At 41.4% G+C, this 21,486-nt stretch overlaps 1 long non-coding RNA gene across 1 annotated transcript in view; it reads right to left on the bottom strand.

Moving 5' to 3' along the window:
* The window catches only part of LOC147872220 (uncharacterized), a 94,554-nt gene extending 77,928 nt beyond the window's left edge, over window positions 1-16,626 (bottom strand). Inside the window, exon 1 of the long non-coding RNA XR_015537947.1 lies at window positions 15,797-16,626. This is a non-coding gene — a long non-coding RNA (uncharacterized LOC147872220). The remainder of the gene's footprint in view (window positions 1-15,796) is intronic.
* Between the last annotated feature and the right edge of the window lie 4,860 nt (window positions 16,627-21,486).

Raw genomic sequence — 21,486 nt, 5'->3', positions numbered from 1 at the left:
ACGCTGGCCTTGTAATCCTGGGGTCTCGGGTTCGATTCCCGGCGGTGCCCGAATTTATAACTTGTGTTGGGCAAGGCCGTGGTCTAGGCAACACGGAGTTTTCCTCCGTGGCATCCCAACAATTACTCCATTCACACACAGAAGAAGGCAATGGCAAACCACTTCTGGATCATCTGCCAAGAACGTATATGAACAGGTCCCAGTCCGAGAAAAGGATGGAAGGATCCTGTTCATATGGACCTGTCGTCAGACAGAACACGTCGTTAAATAAACTGTAAATACAGGATTTGGTGAAGACGATGTAGATAGGGAGATAGGGATTAGCTCTATCTAGTGGGCCCAACTGTGTAGGAACCTGAAGACGGAGATAGAGTCCCATCTCCGAAACGTCGTTTTACGTTTTATATTTACTAGACGATGGATAATATCCAAGGAAATTCTTATTCAAGTAATTTATTGGTTCCAACTTCTAACGTACTCAACTTCTGAAGTCGTCACAAGCAGGAGGGCCACTTCCAGGTATTTTGTTTTAAGGTTTGTTACGGAGTCAAACATTTCTTTGACACGTGCAAGCCCTGTTTAAGTCTGCTTATGTCGTAAACCTCCCTCCCTCAGTAATGAAAGGGAATTTTCAGAAAAAGGCAGCCAATTAATGTCAGAAAATGGGAAAACACTGAACTTGAAGTGTTCCTATTTTTAACAGTTACGAGGATACAGATTAATGTGACAGCACAGAAATTGGCTTAATGCACAGGGGAAAAGTGAATTTAATAATCATTGGATTGTTTTTTCTTCTCTCCCACTCTTTGCACTACATTTCAAGCATCCAAATGTTTACGCCTATTGAATATTGGATATAATTAGCCTTCTCGTCTCGAATCTTTTTCCGCAGTTTGTAAAGAGTTGCTGTACGAATTTGCTGAAACATTCTAACGTTAATTATGCGTTTTGTGCAGAAGGTAAGCATTACTGAACATAATTATTTTAAAAAAAATGCATGAATAATCAGTTTTCCTCAGTCAATTATGACATAACTAAAATAATAATAGAAATAAGTCTGTTACTAGAAAGAAACGACGTAACAATTTGAACATATTCTTACAAAAGATTAAAAATTCAGCGAAACTTGGCAAGATTCTTGCGACTTCTAAATGTCGGTCTTCTGTTAATGCAGTAAGAACTTTCGACGACAATAGTAAGTTATTTAAAAACAGTTCATATCTCTCCTGAAAAAATGTGTGTGGTTTCTGAAACCATCAATTCAATTACTCTAATATTAATATAACCTTTCACAGAAACTTTATGTATTATCTGAAGGTTCACTTCGGAAGGAACAATCAAAGATTCAGGAGGGAATTTCATGTATTTTTAATGCTGAAAACAGGGCGGATTTTGATCTGCAATCTGGTGTATTATTTATAGACTATAAAAAAGGCTTTGTTTGATGCGAAAACCAAGATTTTACATTTTAGAAGGAAGAGGCGTGAAATTGTATTTGGTACAAGTAATAAAACACGTGTACAAATTCAGTAATTCACACAGAAAGTGGATTAAAAGTAGACATGTACGAGAAGTAAAGAGCGGTAGAGGGGGGATGATACTGAAGCAAGATTTGATCATGAATCCTGACGGCCAAGGGACAGTTGTTGAAAATGAAAATTATTTTCATAAATCAGTTATTCAATTCAACAAAGAAATGCGAAATTCGTATTTGAAAATATGTGAACAGAAACCAAAGTCATGTTGCTGTCTTATCACACAAACCTTTTCGCTCAAAAGAAATGATAAAAAATGCTGCTCATAAATTTTACAGTTAATGTTACGATATATAATACGGGTTGGGAATTCATGATCATATGTGCAAAAAGTAATAGAAGTTTACTGAGACATCAATATGAGACAGAAAGAGTCGTCTAACATCTGTCTCGAATTATTCTTTTTGGAGAAAAAAAAAGTAAACGATCTTTTGTGAAGAAATGGTTGAATAACTTTGTTGGCTAATGACAATATCCAAATATCATGAAAGTCAAAGACTCTCTCATTCAGAACGGACAGAGCATCACCGTTCACCAGTGCAGGCGAGGGGATGTCGCCCTAGACGAAGACCAATCAATAGACCACGCAACGGATTGTCAGAATATACTTTGCAGCCGGACAAATAAATTATTATCATCGTCATGATTCGGAACTTCGTCAGAAACGCGGTGTGGCTATTATCATTTGCATCTTAAGGGCAGATGCAGGGAGATGGACCATTTCCTCTGCCTCTTCTCGAAGATGCTGTACCAAGACATTGCATGAAGTCCTGTGGCGTAGCACCCCGGTGGTCATCTCGCTTATGCTTGTCGACTGATGAAAATCGAAGGTAACCACAGAGGAGACCATGAGACCTTGGTTGTGTCCGCGCGATGACAACGTTATCATCGGAATTAATACACGTTAATATTTTTTTGTCATTTCGTACTACCAGACTTGAAAACGTAGGCCTCATGACCAAATGTAACACTAATTTAGGAAATTACTATGTCTTACGTTTTTAGCTGACTGTAAAAATGTATATTCCGAAGATTCTAGGGTTTGTAAATCGCTTATCCAATAATAGACGGAAATGTGGCGTCTCAAAGATCTTCGTTATTTGTAAAGTTTATTTATTTTAACTTATCTTGTTAACTGTGGCTCTTTATGCGTGTTGAAATAGATACAAAACGAAGTATCAAATTATAAGCGAACTGACAGAGAAGAGTGAGAGAAATGCGTCTCATTTCGTGAACGAAAACATTAGAAATCACATTTAGAACTATTTAGAACACAGGACAAGATTCCATCGCGTATTCTAATCCTTTTAGTGACGGATGTCTAAGGAAACAAACAGGTAACACGAATGAAAATATTGGTTTAGAAGGAGAATATATTTGGCAAGAAGATCAAACAGAAGGATGTTAAATCAGCAGGCCCGGCGCTGATACGAGGGAAATTCGATAATACTCCGGCAGCTCACGATAACATTTACGAAAAGGAGAGTATCCGTAACATAAGCTTAGGTTCAGAACGGAGTTTAAATATACGCAGGAACAATTCAGTGCTGACATTTCTTATCGATCATTCTGTTCACCTATGCCAATCCTTGTAATCCTGGGGTCTCGGGTTCGATTCCCGGCGGTGCCCGAATTTATAACTTGTGTTGGGCAAGGCCGTGGTCTAGGCAACACGGAGTTTTCCTCCGTGGCATCCCAACAATTACTCCATTCACACACAGAAGAAGGCAATGGCAAACCACTTCTGGATCATCTGCCAAGAACGTATATGAACAGGTCCCAGTCCGAGAAAAGGATGGAAGGATCCTGTTCATATGGACCTGTCGTCAGACAGAACACTAAATAAATAAATAAATGCCAAGTACATGTGCACTGAGACGATACCGAAAATTCGCTACTTAATTCCAGCTATTATTATTTTCTAAGATTATTTTCGTGCGAAATAGAATAAAATATAACAGAGCTGTCATTCAATATGTTTTAGGTTCAATGGTACTTCGTGCCTCACATTTCCAAATGTGACTTAACGCTGTCGAATGTTAAGAGGACTTCCGTTTACTTTAAATTAATGTATGTTTCGGTTTTGTTAGTTTTCATAGCGAACAGAACATCACGGTTTTGCCGTAAGCCACGACACCCTAGAGCCAAGTTCCGGTTTGTTTGTCTCACATGGTTATTTCTTTTTATTTGTAACATATTTATTTAAAGCGTCGTTAAACAATCTAAGAATCGATTAAGCTTAATACAAATGTGTGTCTAATACAGACATCAGCCATGACAGATCGCCGATTTCAGAATCAGAAGAAGTCACGAACTCGTGCGAATTACGTCTCACACTAAATTGGCAAGTACAGGAACATCTGATGACTTCACAATCTTTTGAGCGGGTCAGCGAGGCCACGAGAAACTATCAGGAATCTTCACAATTACTTTCATTTTGGAAAGGGGGGTTGGGAGGACCGAACTTTTCTACTGACATCATCATCCAAGACAAACTGGAAACATTTTAAATACGCGTTACGCAACTCTTATAAGAAATCCAAAAAGAATTAGAATGTGTTAATGCAGCTTAAAAATCTTTTATAGTTTTACTAAAGTTTACACTCTACTCCGTCGTTATGAGACCACATCGAAGCTACGTTTCTGAAACAAGTAGACGTACCAAGGATTTGCGAATGTGTCATTTTATATTCCATTTTTCTGTAACAGAGGTGCGCCAGTGTGAAGAAAAGTGTCTTTAATGGCATAAATTACAATCCAGCATGCACTTGTTAGCTCGCGAAATCACCGTTTCTGCAAGTGGTTGAACGCCTTACAAATGCAGGCATCTGAATGTTTCCTGCTAAGGCAGAGAGTCGAGGGAATTTCTCTCATTTTGCAGCCAGCAGCGCCAGCATACGGTGGGTTTTGGGGGCGGTTTTAATATTAATTACGTTGTTTCCAGCTCCGTATGTTTACGTTGCGTACAGTAGCCATTCTCTCTTCTCTCCGTGCTCCAAAATAAAACTACCTCCACGCCACGCAGTCGGTACGCCAAATCCTCGCAGGGACGAACTGGTTGGTCCTTGTAGCGAGGTCACTTCCAACCTCTCGGCTCAACAGCACGGCTTATGAACGCGAGAGTCTTCACTTATTTTACCCCTCCTAGGGCCCAGTTTTCATACACTTGTAATCTACGTTTTTCCTTCAAGGTAAGGCGTTCGTCATTAGCTTCGTATAATACGAGAGGATGGTCACGTTCGGTGACCTTGAAGTGACTAACCACTTACGAAATTAAGCTGATCCAATAATTACTGCAGACAGATTTGTCCGTTGTCCACTCGTTTGGTAATTAATTAATAATTATAAATTAATCTGAGAATTAATAAGTTTTTGGGCCCCTAAAAGAAATGTATTATCTGTTTCTCAGGGTCAGTTCTGTAGAAATCTCATCGATACGTGTCGATTGATGCATTGTCACCTTCTCAGCGCCAGCTGCCCGTAACTCCAGTCTGTGCGTCGGAATCCAAATTTGCATAAACTCCTGACAAAAGTAATTCTCTCGCCTGTTTACAAAAAGCTGTCTGAATCCGCAGGTCATTCTCGTCTTTTATCAACTTAGTTCTACGTTAGTAACCTTTCCATTAATCGTTTCAGGCTCATTAGTCTCTGTGCTAAATTTCCGTGTCCTTGAAATTTGTAATAGCTTCAGGTCTTTTACTGTTGATACCGGAGTCCTCCCGTAGTCTCCAAACCGACAATCTTCCTCCGTCAGCTACAGTGAACAGTCCAGTCCGCTGCTGCAGTTCAGTGGACTGCAGGAAGCCTCAAGTGTGGTGGAACTGGAATTTATGATGGTATTTGATAGCCATCGATCGTGAGGACGGAGAGAGAGGGTTTAATCCAACCCGTGATGTGTCTGACCGTCTGTCTAATTTGACTGTAAAGCCCTCCATGCCGCTTACATTACCAAATTTATTCAGGCATCCTTCCATCTGAAACGTTCCGGTTTTATAGTGTTCAAGGAAATGAATTACGACTAACTGCATTTCGCAGAGTTCGTATTCAGAAGCTGACAGATCGAGGTGTTGTTCCCTTTCAGGAAACGTGAAAGCCCACAAGAAGTCAGCGCTGTATCCCGTCGAATCGACTTCACACACATTCACACCGCATTCCCTTAAAGTACATTTTAATATTATCATTACATCGATGCTCACAACCTTCAATTCACTCTGCTTCCTGCCTTAGAATTGTTCATAAAATACATAAGAGTAAAGCCGTCCCGCTACACGCCGTGTAAGTCGTTTGGGGGGGGGGGGGAGTGGCGGTATAACTCTTACTCATTCCTGACCTCGGCACTAGATGGGGGTGAGTGGTCAGCATCACGCCCCGGCCGGCTTTACCCCCGGGAAAGGACCCCGGTACCCATTGGATAGGAGGCTGGGTGTGCCCCCCAGTCATTCAATACATATCCACACTAGATTCCTCTAATCTAATATAATCTTTTTAATAATATCCAGCCTAGTTTAGTGTTCCCGCCTTCCCTGGGCCAGCTCACTCGCTTGAAGAGATGCCCACAGACGGTAGCCACGATGTTCCGACCTCCATGGCGTTAGGTCACCGAGTCCGGACATCGATTCGCCCTGGATCCTGTGTCCAGCTCGTACTTCTGTGCCCTCTTACCGACTGTCTGAATGTCAAAAAGGAACTTCAGGGCTGTTGGGGACAGGTTTCTTCAGCATCCAGTCCTACGGCAATTATTTCTCTGCCGGGGAATTCTTGGTCGTAACTTCTGTTACCGTGATTCATAAGCAGATTTTGCCCTTATTTGTCTAGAGCCATCCACTCTCCTCAGCCCACTACATTATTAACTTTCAACATAAATCTCCTAAATTACACTGCGTCATCCAATGAAATCTTCAATCCCAATTAATTTCATTACCTGAGTGGAGTTTACATAAATTAATTAAAAACGCAACACATTTCTTGCTGCGTCTCGCGTCATCAGATCTACCCCCCCTCCACCCTCGGAGCTGAACTGCTCCAGCAGCCCTTCTCCGTTGGTCCGTCAGCGGTCAACAATTTATCTTCCATAACGAAGGCTGCTGAGTTTAAGAACGTAAGAATTTGCTTCGTCGTCTTCTCAGAACAATTTTCTTCCCGTGTTCGTGATACAAATTATGTTAATATCTGAAGTTTGCCTTTTCCATTTAACGTTAATTATTTTTATTCACAACAACAACAACCTACACCTACCACACAAACCAGTTTAGTAAAATTCTTCCCAAGTTCTCTAATCTGAAACGCTAAAAATTTACATCTTTTATGCATTACTGGACAGCCACGGTGGTCTAGTGGTTAGAACGCTGGCCTTGTAATCCTGGGGTCTCGGGTTCGATTCCCGGCGGTGCCCGAATTTATAACTTGTGTTGGGCAAGGCCGTGGTCTAGGCAACACGGAGTTTTCCTCCGTGGCATCGCAACAATTACTCCATTCACACACAGAAGAAGGCAATGGCAAACCACTTCTGGATCATCTGCCAAGAACGTATATGAACAGGTCCCAGTCCGAGAAGAGAAAAGGAAGGAAGGATCCTGTTCATATGGACCTGTCGTCAGACAGAACACTAAATAAATATAATAAAATTCATTACTGGAGCTACTGGAGCTGGATTGGCCATTGGGCACATCTTCCAACAGGATCTTTGGCGCTAAGATTTCGTCTCTGGCTCAGATTTAAAATAATGTTTCCCCACCCCCGTCCCTTTTTTTCAAATAAATTACTCCCAACCGTCAAAGTCATAAATCATGAACAATCGTCTTGAAGACGGCTGTCTTCTGGAATGTTACGCCGTGAAGTCTAGTAGAAAGTGGCCGATGGCTTACTACCTCCATCATCAGGGCGATTTTTGAAGTATAAACATTCTCAATGAAGTGACTGCGTTTGGTTCGTAGACCCCTGACATTTTGATAAAATATAAAAAAATCTCAGTTGCCAAGAGCCGTAGGTACCTAGGTAGGGCTTCATTTTACGGTTTGTCGTTATAAAGCCCTCAGTGTCCACCTGCGTTGAAGTCTCCGTAGATTGTAAACAGCAGTACAGGTCGAAGTAAGGTTGTCGGAAGACATAGGAACTTTGCGCGACGGAACGGTTGAAGAACCTTGGCCTGTGGATTTAGATCTATCCACAACTGGGAGTAAATTCGTCGTCTTTGCACAGCTACTGCATATCGTCAGAAAATTTGAGGACCAAGCACGCCAAGATTTCCACGAGATTATGCGTGCTAACTCCTCTGAGCCTCACATCTCCAGTTTATCAACGAAAGAGTCATAACCCACCAGCTCCGGCAGGTTATAAGTAGCAGATTCCTTCACAACAACATCACATAATAAAAACACAGCCCGGAGCACTGGCAAGGCACGTCCGCTCACCACGAAGGCTCTTTAACAACAATAACTATTAGCTTTATAATATTCAAGTTCTCATTTCATTGTACTTTTGGGTTGGGTTTCTTCTAAAATGCGATAAGTCAGTCAGAGGGGCGAGATTACATCAGACGAACAACTGCCTTCCGTTCCAAGCCTCACCTTACGTTTCTCCTTGTCTGTGGAGTGAGGTTAGGTTAGACTCGAGCACTTCAAGAAGCTTCATTGCACGTGACAGCTTCTCAAATAGTTCCGTGTGTGTGTGTGTCACAACAGACAGGAAGGAGCGGTAGACAAACATCGAAACATTATGTGAACCCTTTCTCACAGAGGAGAGCAGAACCACACAGAAGTGGTTAGCTGTCAATGCAAGAGGGCAGACGCCACCAGCCCACAGTTTCTGGATTACAATCTCTTCTGCCAGAGTTCGTAATTTCGTACAGATGCAGAATTTTGAATTGTACCTCCACATTTTATTAATTTAATATAATTTGTAAACGCAACTAAGTCCACGTCGACAAGAACGTCGCCGGTAAACAAGAGTGGTAATCAGTGGGGTGACGGAATGGCGTACAACCCGTGAAATGACTTAATTACAGTGGATTAGGTGGGTTACGCAAGGCATCTGTATCAAACAACTCATCTTACGTGAGATTTCAGGTTCGCACGGAGCTGAGTCTGGGTTGTTGCGTCTTACATTTACCGACGTTTCGGAGGTACTTGCTGCCTCCATCATCAGGGCCCCGCCGAAACAACCCTTTGCTATCCAGCCATCTTGCAGCCCAAGAACCTGACACATCCCGTATAAAATAAATTCCAATCGGAAATTCGGGTTTAAGTTTTAGGGGCACGTGGGTCCTTGAACAGAGTCTTGGAGAGTAAATGTGTTGCTTGAAATTTCATTCAATTCATTCATGAGTTGGACTTGAATCGAGATTCAGGTTTCGTTTAATCAAGCTTCAATTCATTCACGAAAAGTTACTACTGAAATTGATTCCGCCGCTATAAACCAATCACAACTGGCGTCTTGAAGTTCATCTTCTTACCACCAGACGAAATCAAGTCACAGCATAATCGCAAATAATCGAATAATCGAACGAGTGTTACTTCTCGATCTGCCGCGTTGTAACGTTTTGTTCTGTGTTAATTTGCATTCGATCCGTCGTCAACACGAAACTGTGAAGTAGATCGCTCAAGAATTATTATTACAAACGTTACAGATCAAAGTAATGGCCCTGCTGATGGAGGCAGTAAGGACCTCCGAAACGGTGGTACAACCCAAAAGACAGCCATCTTCATATCTGAAAGTGTCCGCCATTAGAATCTACGTTTGCCCGTTTTCTGTCTCAATTCGGAGATCTATTCTGGTCAGCGCAAAATTTGTAAAAATCGATCAGTGCAGAATATTTGGCTATAGCACCGTGAGTGTTAAATACCATAATACGAAGCTTCAACAAGCTCTCAGCAAAGGTTATGTACTTACAATTTCCATTGAAACTACTTTGATTGTGTCAAAAATTACTTAAAAACAGTAAAAATTGATTGATTGATTGATTGATTGAGCATGCAAAATAATCAGACCAGGTAACATTCTGTGTTCATTTCGCTTTACAGAAACCGAACTTTCTGAGCTTAAATTCATAAAGACAGGAAATTTTCGACACACACACACACACGTGAAGCAGATCCGAAAATTTCAGTCGCGACCAAAAACACAATACATGGACATGTGAAGTTTCTGTTCTCCGTTCTCTCAAGTACTGGAACACACAAGTTTAATCAAACTCCCGCTTGGAGTGCTATTGGCCTCTTACGACTTGTAACGTCGTTCAAGCGGAAAGAAGATTAAATTTCCAAGACAACAACAACAACAACTTCACCGCCCACCCCCTCCTCACAACCATAGAAGGAGAAACAGATTCCCCCAATACTTGTTTGCATCAAGCTATTACAGAGAAAGGGGCGAGAGAGGTTTCAATTTTTGCAAAGAACAAGTTTCTCTGCACTGAAGGCAAAGCATTGTGCGTTTGGTCTGTCTGACGTCAGTTTTTCACTCGCTGAAGGCAACTTACAAAGCTCTGAAGGAACACGCAAGAGTTAACATGAATGAGTCAACAATGTGAAGCCGCCATCTTCAAAACCATAAAGAGACGATGAATATATCGGACACTGGCGATGCGAGCGCTTCAAAGGAAGAAACGATGGGCTTTGGTTTTGAAATTCTTCAAAAGGAGAAATACTCGCTGTGCTGAAGAACGAATTTGCTTGTATTTCGTCCGTTCTATGCTCTCTACTTACGCCTTGGCAACAAACTCTTCCAGATCGTAAATTCAGAGCTGCCAGATGAACTTGAAACCCACCGTAAGAAACTTAGTGGAAGAAGATTTCTGTCTTCTGGGTTGTTGCGCTGTGTAGTCTGGTCGATGTTAACCAACGTTTCAGAGGTCCTACTGCCTCCGTAATCAGAGTATGAAGATTTCCGTCTTCTGGGTTGATGCGCTGTGTAGTCTGGTCGATGTTAACCAACGTTTCAGAGGTCCTACTGCCTCCGTAATCAGAGTATGAAGATTTCTGTCTTCTGGGTTGATGCGCTGTGTAGTCTGGTCGATGTTAACCAACGTTTCAGAGGTCATACTGCCTTCATCATCAGGGCGATGAAGATTTCTGTCTTCTGGGTTGTTGCGCTGTGTAGTCTGGTCGATGTTAACCAACGTTTCAGAGGTCCTACTGCCTCCGTAATCAGAGTATGAAGATTTCTGTCTTCTGGGTTGTTGCGCTGTGTAGTCTGGTCGATGTTAACCAACGTTTCAGAATGTTTTAAGTCGTTATTTCGCGTCAATTATAATTTTAAATTAGCTCCACGGTGTCAACACCACATGTGAAAATTACCAGCTGCTGACATGAGGTTATGTTTCAATCAATCGTAACCATCGCACGTACCAGCAGGTGACCGTTGACTCTTCTTTCCACAACGCGTGACCCGCGTTAAACAGAAACCGCGCACCTCGACTTTTGCTGCGTTGGCCCTCCATCGCGACTTCCAATTACAGCCCGCTGGGACGTGACGCAGAGGAAACAACGCAAAGATAAATAAAAGCCGACACGAAGGGATGCCTTGGCCTTCCTACTCTATTTCTCGTATTTCTTAATGAACTCTATTTGTCTGTAATCCTCCTCCCCAATTTGCTATCTGATCTTCTGTACGCAACGTCGACCTCCTTCCTATTATTATTCATTATTCCTTTGTTCTTCGGGTTTCGTCAGTGTGTATGTTTAATTGCCTTCTTCCTTCTCCTTGCTAAAATTCTCAACGCACTCTACAGCCAATCAAAACACCCTTACATGATACAGGACTACCGTCTCATTAACTGATTCAGACTTTGATCAGCGCAAAATACTCCCATTTCTATCGTAATAGCAAAACGGCGTTCGCCTGAATCCTTCCGCCAATGTCTTTAAAATAGTTCTTTACTATATCAGTGATAGAAGACAGTTTCCTTCCTATATTTCTATTACATTTTTCCTAATGCATTAGCCAGAAAAAGCTCGTCCCGCTGACTGTCTATCAGCAATTATGTTTCTCGTGGTTTTCCTTAGCTCCGCCTTTTAGATTCCTTCCAATTGTATTTTCATTACTCATGTCATCATTCGAAGTTATACAGCCTCATAATGACAGCGTCGTTAAACAACTTGGCATCGAAGAATTTCCTGTACATGAAAGTCATCTGTTGTCTCCGCTCCATTCTATGAACTTGAACGATTATTTCTCGTGATTTTATCTGCGATCTCCGGAGTCAAATCTCCTCTACTCATCTCCGTGGCATCGAGCAGTGTCTACTTTACCCAATCTTGGCGGACAAATTTCATTTCACGAGCGAAAATACTCTCTCATCTTTTATCTCGCAAACTCCGCGTCCGACTACAGGCCTTCACAAATTGGCGAAGCGATTCCAGAGTAGCGCGCCACCAGGGGATGTTTACCACCGAGGCTCCCGCCCCAGGGACTCTTCCCAGGCCGTGTTGTCTGGTAGACAATGACCGACGTTTCTAAATTTCACCCTGATGATAGAAGCTTCGTTGTAGGGGACGGATTCAATAGGATATAAATTTATGATTCATTTAAATCATGCTACATGGTTAATTAACAGTCCACTTTGAAGGACGCATGTGTCACTGATGAATAATCATAAAAAGTAAAAATATTTACCCTAATAAGCTCTGTGGGAATTTGAAATGTATTGTTAAAAATAAGAGAATAATTAACGAAGACGTATCAACGCCGAAATATCTGTTTCCCGAAACGAGTTGGGATCTGGTAATACCAAGAACACGCACAGCTAAACTATAAAATATTCAATTGAATAAAAATTTTCTCGGAAATTATCCATCGTCTAGTAAATATAAAACGTAAAACGACGTTTCGGAGATGGGACTCTATCTCCGTCTTCAGGTTCCTACACAGTTGGGCCCAGTAGATAGGAACCTGAAGACGGAGATAGAGTCCCATCTCCGAAACGTCGTTTTACGTTTTATATTTACTAGACGATGGATAATATCCAAGGAAATTCTTATTCAATTGACTCTTCACCATCGTCAAGAAGTTTTAGATTTGATATATAAAATATTCGTTTCTGCGTCGCCAGGGTATTCAAACTCTCCTGAAACGAAAATGTGTCCTTCGTCACAAGAAAAGTGCGAAGTCAGCACTCGGAAGTTTCGTGTTGTCGTGAAATAAAGACAAGGATCTCCTGGAACGTGCCCTGCAGATACAGGAAGGGCGCTTCTGGTGTAAGCCGCGAAGATCACTAGACGAAGAACAAATTAGTACGCCAAGCCGCAACATCTGGAGTGTTTACCGGCTTCACGTTCTTTAATTTGGTGCGACTGATGAGGCCTTGGGCTGGAACCGGATGTGACGAGGTTGCGCGCCCTAAGCTAATTGCCCTTACTGCTGAGACGGCCGTGTTCTGAAGGTTCCACTTTCAGGTTACATACGGTTCGTTGCAGAGTGTCTCAGCCGATCAGAAACAAATTGCGTCAATCTGCAATTACGTTCCGAATTAAATCGGCTAGCCAACACCAAAGCATAATTTGTGTTCACTAGTCGCCACTTCCAGTTAAAGGGAAGAATTTCTGGATATGTGAACGAATTTGACAGCTAAAAGTGTATTATGAAAAAATAAACATCTGATCTACCGAATATTAACCCATGGCTGTCCTATGTCGGACTGAGTCCGACATTTAAAAATCCGAGTTCCGGTCCGATGTCGGACTGAGTCCGCCACGTATTTGACGAATTTTTTACGTGATCTGGAGTCAAACTGAGGCTGGCAAACGGTGTCAGCATATCATTCAAGCCTTCTTCTTTGCAATAGTTCTAACCTAGTTTCCCTGGTAAGACTTTGTGTGCCGTATGATATTGAAAGAATTTAGGAGAAAAACGTCGATTTGTTCTGACACGTGTCCAAGGAAGCCAGGATTCCACGCCCAGTGTTTTGCCATACATCATATAGTGAAGGAATACCATTTATGTATGTAGCTGCCATATTTACTTAGAATGTAAATATTTTATATCCTATAAAGTTATAAAACAAATATCCCATCTTCCTAGTAGGAAATTGCATTTTTTATTTTTTTTACACATAGAGCAATCCACCAATGACAGATGCACATTCCATCGTCTTCTTATCAAGCGTTCTTTATGTCTAGTGACTTCATCGTTTACACTTTCCTGGTGCCGAACTTGGTCTAGAACATGCGAACACAATCAGCGCGAAAGGAAGCGTAGCTCTGAGATTATGGAATCCAATGTTTATACATCGTATTTCTGCATGCAATAAGGGATGTTTAGACGTCGCCAGAGTCTTGGTCTTGCTTAATTCTCTACCGAACGACAGGAAACAGAAAAGCAACACTTACTACACATCTCACTAGCGACAGTTGTACAGTCCGTGAAAAATATTTCACACGGTCAGTATTCAAACAAAAGAAACTGTCATCCCCTCAGAACATATTTTCACCAGATTTAGCAAAGTTCTTCCGTTTTATGCAAGTTATAAAAAAAATCAAACCAGTTCTTAACAGCTCAGTGGTATTTAAAAGGGACCTAAATTACTTAGCGAAAAGGTGTTTGCGCCATGAACTATGAACCAAAGCGTCTCGTCGCTTAACTTAAGCGTAACAGCGGTCTTCGTATGGCAATTACTAGCACACAAGAAAAGGAGAAAAATGTAACAAAGGAGGTCACAGATCATATTAAGATAGATTTTAACAAGATGCATTTTGAAGATAATCGTCACTGGTGACAAATTCAAACATTCAACTTGTACAGTACAGCCCACGCTTGAGTTTGTCAGAAAATTAATAGCACTGGATAAAGCGAGTTTTGTGCAAAGTGGCCAGTTCTCCAGCGAAAAGCGAACACACACACATACATACGTACGTATGCTCGGCGTCGAGTTGCCAGACATGCGACGCTCGGCGTAAGTTTGGTTGGGCTAATCTGTTTTGTGCCGGTTAATTCAACTTAGTTCCATTTAACTCATTTTAATTCCCTTCAGATCCTTCCAGTTACTTAGATGTTTCAGTTTGAAGATTTCCGTCTTCTGGGTTGTTGCGCTGTGTAGTCTGGTCGATGTTAACCAACGTTTCAGAGGTCATACTGCCTCCGTCATCAGGGCGATTCATCCGGAATTTAATCTCCTCCTAACTTCCTCACAAGTATCATTTTGATTTGTTATTGTTGTTCCCAGATATTTGAACTTTGTAACCCTTTCAAAGGATTTATTAGCCACCCTAAGATAATTTTGCCCGCGTGTCTTCTGATGACGAGATACTAACATGTACTTAGTTTTTTCTGAATTTACTTCCAGCCCCACTTGTCTACTAGCCTCTAGTAAAACTTCTGCGTTCCTCTTTATTGTATTCATGTCGTCCCCAATAAATTAACATCTTCAGCAAATGCCAATAGCTGATGTGTCCCATTCAATTGCAAACCCTCCTGCCTACCTTGGACCTTCCTGATGGCGTATTCTAGCGCAAAGTTAAAGAACAAGGGAGACAAAGCGTCTCCTTGTATCAGACCGACGTTTTTATAAAATCGTATAAAAAGTACTATTAAGGAATTACGGAGTCTAGACGCAATAAAAAAATCGAACGCGTCATAATCGTCCTACGTGCGGCTTACTTAACGTACGTGCGATGCTCCACGTTACTGACAGAATCTCTTAAGTCGTCCCTTTCAGTCGGCGTCCCGAAGTTCGAACACAAAGTTCATTATTGAAGTCGCTTAACCGCCAGAGTGGAACAACACTTACTTAAGTTACTAAACCCGGCTCAATAAAATTAGCCTGACGCCTGAGCCAAGTCAAATGTTTCGATGTTTTGTCCATGCTTGTATTTGTAGCCACTCACACGACACTACGCGTTCCACACAAAGACGCGCCCAGTCAGAGGAGGCCAAGAGTTAATGCAACACAATTATGCGTGGAAAAATTGGGCAATTCGTCTGCCAAGCTCCTCCGTAGGAAGACGTTTCCCGGTTACATGACGAACAAACGGGGCTGAGTATATTTTATCCACCGGATTTTTCAAAACAAGTAGATGGACCTTGTGACACAAACGGTGTTGTTTCACGACCAAGGATTTGCTCTGAATAAAGGCACAGTTTTCAAAATCGGTCGCGAGCCAAGTGAAGAAATACGATTAAAAACAAAGGACAAGAGATACAAGAATCTCAGACGCAAATATGCACCAGTGGGGGGATATCGATGTCGAACGATCGTCGATATCAAGATATCATCGTTAAGCTGGGATACTCTTATGAACAAATGAACACAACTTATGGAACCTACTTGCCTGATCATGCTTCAAAATTTGGAGCCTCCTGTCCGGTCTTCGTAAACAACACTGGTCCGGCCGCTTTTGAACACCTGGACCCACTCGCACGCACCTTCGTCGTGGCAAACAGAATTTCCGCTCCTTCACTCACTAAAACACTCTGTCGTCCATCTAAATACACCTCACAAAACACAAACCCACATTTGTACCCATCTACGGCGTAGTCGGACTACAACTGAACCAAACATACAGTCTGCCAACTTCTGAACGTCGTCTACAGTGTGACCACACCTCAAGTCAATAACACAAAATATCCCCCACAATACTTTTTCGTTTACCTCGTATAATAAACTCTACATTTTGAAAGAGTTGTAACGTCACCAACACAAAGCAGTTGTTCGAAGCATCGTTTATTTAATTACGCTGTATCAACTTGAGGAATTGGGAACCGAAGATGATTGTGGAGGACACCAAAAGAAGCGTAGTTCCACTATCTAAACACTCGTTTGGGGATGTTTAGTAAAACAACGAATGTGGTCCATCAAGATGTCCGCTACTCGCTACAGACATGCCTTGTGACTCTTGGAATCATTTAGTTCCAGAGACGGGGACTGGCATCGGACTCAAATTTCCGACTCCTCAGATATTCGAAGGCAAACAGAATTACACGAACATGGCTTGACTTTTGGGTTTTTGCGCCGTGTAGTCTGGTACAAGTTTACAGACTTTTAGACGTGATTGCTGCCTCCATCATCAGGGCGACAACCCAGAAAACAACCATCTTTATACTCGCCGCCATGACAGCCTGAAATCTCACAAACTTTCATGCACCTGCGAACTACGGTGGTCCTCATATTTTCTCGTAATAATAAAAAATTCAACTTCAGCATATTTAACATCCTCCCCCCCCCCCAGTTTAGTTTCAAATCGTATAAAGTACTTTTTGTAAAATTTGAGTTACATCCATATATGAGTAGATAATGCAGAAGCGTTGATTCATATTTTAAAATCATTATTTTCGCTTCATTAAATAGTATTACTAATTATTTTAATGTTTATATGCTGCTTACGAAGTTCTTACAGAATCGCAGTTGACATTGGCCATGACTCGTCTTCAGATCATTGACATTTCTACTAAGCTTCTTACGATTAAATGTTTTGTTGGGGAATCCCCATGTTGAGGCCAGTCAGCTGACTTCGAAGCTAATATTTCGGCTGTCGCCTTCGCTCGTTTCGTCGAGGTTACAACTCAAAGAAAGAAGAGGAGAAATGGACTAGCAGGGGAATGCCTATCATTTGGCCACCTCGTTCACCTGACCTCATACCCCCTGACGTTCTTCTCTCTTCATCAAGGATGCTGTGTACGCGCCGGTAACTTTGCCGGACCTTGCTTTGACGACAAGCGATGCAGTTGGTACAGTTACCCTAGATTTTCTTAACGTGTGGACTAAAACCGAGTACGTGCATGACATCTGCCGATGCCCTCACTGAACGGCTGTAAAATGTAGGTCACGACAATTTGATGACATGACCAACTCTGATACGTTAATTTTCATTCATACGTATTTTAGTTCATGAGAAATGTTGCATAAAAATATTATACATTTCTCGTGAACAGCCTGTACAACGTCTAATTAGTTCGCACAATTCTGGTTAGATCTTGGTGGTTGTATTTTTGAAAATAAAGCGAGAAAGGCCTAATGAAGGTTTGCGAGACATCACCATTTATAAAATCAATATCGGCACAGCCTTTAGACACAGAGAGGTGAAGTTGTGTTTGTACAGGGAGCATAAAAGTAGGAGTAGAAATGACGGGTCTTTCCAAACAAACCCTAACAATAATAACGCAGACTAAAGGGGCGAGGTTCTGTAGTGGCAGTGAGAAGAGAGTACGTAGCAAATGGAAAGTTTTCTGGCTGTGTGTGTGGGAGAGAAGGAGACCTCAGGTATTATAAAGCGGGAAAATGTGGAAAAACCTCTTTGATGCCTTTACAGCAGTCGAGGAAGAAATCAATAGCATTTTGACTCGGGCCAATGAACATCTCGATTCAATAAATCAAAAAGTATCTACTCTTCATTCTTTCATGGCTCACAGTCTGGGATATTACGTCTAGTGAGAATTTGGTTGCTTTCAAAGCTGGTCCGTTGACATTCGTGGAAAAGTTCAGTTACTGCAAACACGTGACAGGTGATAAGGAAGCCTTGGCGTCTGGAAAATTAAAACATCAACGCAGGAAGTCGATAGGAATGAATTGAAATCGCGATGAGTGTGAAATATGAAGTGGTCTTAAGGGTAATTTATCCCCAACTTAATCACAGAGCGACATTGTTTTCCTCCGCGTTCCCCTTCTATGTGAAAGACGATGCTTCAGGCGAAATTAATTTAATTAAATTCGTAAACTTTTTGTTTTACCTAATAAATATTTGAACTGTTACTGAAAGCCAGTTCAGATGTTTTAAAATTTGTGGAAACACCACCATTTAATTTCCCAGTAACAAGCACGTCCGCCCTGAAGATAAAGGCGACACATCCCTCCTGCGAGAGTACGTCGCTTCATAACCCTAAAGACCACAATCGACACGCGTATGACCAGACACAAGAAGATTTAAGAGAAATTCTTATAGAAACAAAATTTTAAATACGAAATTGTTCAGATTATCATCTGATTTGATCGTCCTTTAAGACCGATTCAGTTGCTTTATTTGTGAGAGTTATTTCGCGCAGTTTGCACACTGAAAAATCCCATAAATTTTACGTAGTACAGAGCAGACGTAGGATCACACGACTCTAATTTAGACGCCAGTGAGAAATTACACGTCGGGCCGTCCCGTTCTCTCTCGCACGTGGAGAATTAGTACGGAGTGAGATGAAAGCCCCGTTTTTTGAAACCTGGGAATATTTTATTAATATTTTGTTGCTTCTCGCTTCTTGTCTGTACTCCGTTTTTTTTTTTTTTTTTTTCATTAGGTCCAGTGATCTGTTAAATTATGTATTCGTAAGCCGTGTGTTGGAGGACAAGGAACTCTCATTGCTTCATGGAACTCTAATAACAATCCATGGCCTGTTTAGGTTTCGCCTTTGTTTCATTTTTACTGCTGGTCTTATCGAACTGCGTTCTACCTTGCATTATTAACCAACTCTCTCGACTACCAGCATTTTTACAGAACATGAGTTATTAGACACGAGCAATAATTCCCTAATGAGGACATTTAATATTAACGCAGGGATATTTTGAAACATCTACAGCTGTACCTTGATCTTCACTAAAAGCATATCTTTGTTATGCTATACATAAAGCACATGAAGACTTTTATTTTCCACATTATGGCACCGTTTTTAAAACGTAAATATACAAACGCGTAAATGTTACTTTACTATTCTAATGAAAATCATCCAGACAAGGGCTTCGAAAGAGTTTCCAGGCTTCCTTCAGTCCATCAAGGTAAAATCAGGTCTACCACCCTAAAATAACCCACAACTATTTCCTCGAATATCTTCTTTAACATAAGACCACAATTCATGACGTTCGTTCCATCTAGGCGTCTAGAGTTGACTGAATGTTTACAGCTGACAAACAGTAACGAAAGGTTTGTATTTAACTTCGCTGTTGAATTCTGTGAATATAATCCACAGGGTACAATGGATAAAGAGAGACGTCTGGTGGTGGATGCAGTAACCGAGGCTAGCGTCCACCGTTCAAGAGAAGAAATCTTAACTGATGGAAATCTGAAACACAAATTTTAAAAAAAACCGGAACACTGGTGACCATATGTAGCTATAACATGATTTAACCCTCACTAACTCTGCATTTTACCCCAGAATGTACGTATTTGTGTTTTTCGTACGATTCTCACAGTGACCAGCGATAATTTCGCTAAACGATCCTTGTGATGGTGAGGCGTTGTGTTTTCTTCGCGGTACGGACTGAATTTTAAAACATTATTTACGTATATCAGCTTCAAGAGTAAAATAACGAGTTTTACGAAATCCCCCATTTAAGAAAAAACATATTTTTATTTTCCGGGAATTAAATTTAAACTCTGGACATAACTTGCACTGAATAGTTATGGTTATCTGCCCAATTTTCTTATTCCAAGTCTTTGCAGGTTGTTAAAAATAATGAAATGGCAAGAAATAATCGAAATGCAGTCACTGAGGAGAAAATTTCAGAGGGGAGGGGAGGGGGAGATCCATTAGATAATAAAGGTTCCTTGTTATTCCTTCTCGGCTTTAAAATAACTCTGTACCATTCTTGTCGGTAGCAAATCCTGGACAAAGACAAACTCACACAAATGTTTAGACGTTGGACGCACGAATTATTACTGTAAAATCAGAGCTGTGCTAAACAAAGCTCATCACTGTGGCCATACCAGACCAACGCAACGCAGTTCATATCTTCACATCCTTACGCTGTAACATCCAATTCCCCCGTTATCCTGTGCAGTTCCTTAACTCAAGTTTTTCTGACCAAAATTTCTCATTTCCTCCTTTGAGTTAGGCAACGTGTCTCACACAATCACATTGAGTTACTCGGTTACGTAATAGCACAATTATGAATCTCCTCGTTCCTTAATCTCTCGCAGACGCCTTCCAGCAAATACTTTCTCTTAAGGAATGATTAGTTTGAGATTTAATATGCATAAATACAGTCACTTCTGCACGTAAATTGAGGGTGGAAACTTCGTCTGTAGGAAGGAACCCCGATTCTTTTCCGATAAAATAAGTTTGAAACGTAATGAGACTTGAGGAACGTTCACCAATTTAAGTTTTGTGTCTGTAACTGTCTATGCACGGTAGTTTAAAGTGTGCGCACACGTTCGACGTACAAGCGCGAGACGTAATACGAAGATCAATATGGGTAGCGGATGCAGGCAGGTACAGAGAACAAGTCACGGAGATAAACTGTCTCGCCTGTAAGACATCCGGCGACACTGCAGGTAAACGTGGTAGGTACGTTTAACGACGAATCTCAAGTGATATCCTTGTCAAAAATCGAAAAATATTTTATCCACAATACGACGATGTTCTACAGTGACACCAAAGACTCCACCTTCTCTCTACCGGATACAAAAATATTCACTTCTGGAAAATATCCCTGAATTTGCTTCGTTCCTCTGTCAAGCTATGAGAGACTTCGTAATATGGATTAAGTCTGGCTAAAGTACTTTCAAAGCGCATCTGAAAGGAGTGTCATGCATGAAACAGAATAATCTGTTCCCGCCAAGACTTTCCTGGCAGTTAGATATAGTGTTGAGGGTAGCGCATATTAAATTCTCTTAAATCCCTCCAATGGCCGAAAGTGAATATTCATTTAGGTGCATTTTCCACAGATTGAACCTTGAGGGATACTTGTAACACCCTATAACTCCAAAAAAAGCCCAGAAATACTTATTATTCAGATTAATGTCTTCTAGGATGTTGCACCGTGAAGTCTGGTAGAAGTTTACCGACGTTTCAGAGGTGCTTGCTGCCTCCATCATCAGGGCAATTACTTGCCTTGGTCCCAGAAGTCAGCTTCAAACACGGGCTTTGGGCACGTACATTTTCAGGACGGTCTGGTCAGTTACCTCGTGGCCCTGATAACGCGGACGGACAGTCCGTGAAAACCAACTAATGTGGCCCATAACCAGATTTGGTTTTGTTACGACTCTGAAAGTCGATATTTCACGTAATGGATCAATAGAACAAATTCGTATTCTGTACCAAA

Source organism: Zootermopsis nevadensis, unplaced genomic scaffold (genome assembly GCF_977971745.1).
Source record: "Zootermopsis nevadensis isolate Lab colony 2312 unplaced genomic scaffold, Znev_1.0 Znev_ptg000030l, whole genome shotgun sequence".
In the NCBI taxonomy this organism is placed as follows: Eukaryota; Metazoa; Arthropoda; class Insecta; order Blattodea; family Termopsidae; genus Zootermopsis; species Zootermopsis nevadensis.
Note: the sequence above shows the minus strand (reverse complement) of the source record. Positions and strands in the feature narration are given on the sequence as shown.